Below are 1,896 nucleotides of genomic sequence, written 5' to 3' on the forward strand. Positions count from 1 at the left end.
TCTCATCGCGCAAGTGCTTATCTGTTCTCCAAACGCCCTTCCCGATACAACCCATTCAAGAACAAAATCATTAATTTTCACCGAGACATTTCGCTTCGACTTACCATAACTGTTTCCGTTCTGCTGCATCCACCGATGGCACACTTGCTTTCGCCCGTCTCTTCATTATAGGTGAACCACTGTTGGACGGGATGTGTAGCCTTTCTTCCTGTTCTTGAGGGGGCGCCGATAGGTTGATTTGGTGCCATGTTGATGATAACCGAATGCGTGTCGAAGTGAGAGTGTCAGATTCATTTGATTGAGAGAAGGGTGTGCCAAATCAAACAGTGTTGCCAACCCTTGCATCAGAGCGCTAAATCAATCGCCATTTCCAAATTTCATTGTGTTGCCACTAAGCTTTACTTGTTTGTGTCTGCTTTAAAAATATATTTGTCATGTTTCTAATGAATTTGTCCGTCGTTTAAGAAAATAAAAAATATGTTAATGCATAGTTGGTATTTTAAGAGTGTCCCTTAGCGCTCCTGGTGGACAAACTTGAACTTCCCTCACTGGTCAAGCGAGCGTGACCTGGACGGGCTTCCCTGCCGTGGCGCCGCCGTGCTCATCTCGCCCGACCTGTGGCCACTGGGGACTTCGAAGTTTCGAGTAATTCCCCCAAATGCTCTACTTTACCGCTTGTACGTAGGGAAAACGATGGTTCGCCATCCTCTCAGACTCTGCCTGGATCTGCACCTGCCCGGCGCCGGCACAGCCACGTGATCGCCATCGGATGCAGGGGGGAGGAGTTGGTGGGAGATTTGGAAATGAAGCATTTATTAATACGTCTTACGGATAGGCGAAACAGATTACGTTTTACAAGCAAATAGTCAAAATCAGGTTGCCCCCCCCCCTATCCTCTCGTCTCTTTATAGCACTAGCAGGCGCGTCAATTTGCTTCGGGCGGGGGGGGGGAGTGTCACGTCGCGCTTGACGCCTTCACTGGAAACGAAAGCGTGCGTATGTACGAGTTTGCCTTTCGTCCCCAGTCGTGGCCCCTTACGACTGTGCGAATAGGCAACCCACCATGCTCTTGTGCGTGGCGATACAGTATAACTTCGACAGTGGGCGGTGTCAGTTTAACGCAGAGGTACGGCTTAGAGTAACGTTACTAATTGTTATTATTCGTGATAACACTGTAACGTTGCTACCCGAAGCAAAATCTCATGTTTCCTTTGTAACGTTACATTTTAACGTAACGGTTAGGATTGACACTACATAACGTTACGTCTTTCGTACCACATTTGTGATAACCGATTGCATGAGGTACAGAAACGTAACAATATGGATCACGAGGCCGTTACGTTACAAGTTACTGTACCGAAACGGTGAAGGGAACGAAATATTTTGGTACTGAAAAAATTTGTAACGTAACAGCGTTACGTTAAGTTACGGCGCCCTGCCAGGTATGTTGTTGTTAGCGAGAAGGCGGTCGGCCGGGTGAGGCGGGTGGCGGCGTGAGTGGAGTTCGAATTTGGACATTCCCATATTTTCAGGTAAGGTAAATTTTTTAATGAAATAGCATGCTTGCTTTCGCCCATTCAATTTTAATTTTCGTTCAGGGACTTGGTTTCCCGTTGTCGAGTAGGGTAAGGGGACCAGTAGTCGACAGTACACCAGTAGTCGACACTTTCAACTTTGGGATCGATTTCCCGAGAAGAAGTTAACGTTAGAGTCTCGCGCGTTTTTCCGGGTTGTAGCGCGCTCTATTGAGATTATAATGAACCCATTGCCGATTCCGTGCCACCTCCGGGAGCCGGTTGGGAGCGCTTCGCACAGAAGACTGCTCGTCGCGTCACATCGAGACATAATTTCTTAGCTCCGGAGTAGTGGGCAGGTGTTCGCTCGGAAGGTTCTGTG

General features: G+C 48.0%; 1 long non-coding RNA gene across 2 annotated transcripts in view; it reads left to right on the plus strand.

Moving 5' to 3' along the window:
* The window catches only part of LOC127751496 (uncharacterized), a 51,933-nt gene that overhangs the window by 38,647 nt on the left and 11,390 nt on the right, over nucleotides 1–1,896 (plus strand). The window contains exon 2 of one of the 2 annotated variants that reach the window (XR_008012140.1): nucleotides 1,700–1,829. The exons of the other annotated variant lie outside the window; for it this stretch is intronic. This is a non-coding gene — a long non-coding RNA (uncharacterized LOC127751496). Of the gene's footprint in view, nucleotides 1–1,699; nucleotides 1,830–1,896 lie in introns of those variants that run through there. 2 annotated transcript variants of the gene reach the window in all.

The sequence above is a fragment of the Frankliniella occidentalis genome, unplaced genomic scaffold, assembly GCF_000697945.3.
Source record: "Frankliniella occidentalis isolate FOCC.00 unplaced genomic scaffold, Focc_3.1 Scaffold518, whole genome shotgun sequence".
Taxonomy (NCBI): domain Eukaryota; kingdom Metazoa; phylum Arthropoda; class Insecta; order Thysanoptera; family Thripidae; genus Frankliniella; species Frankliniella occidentalis.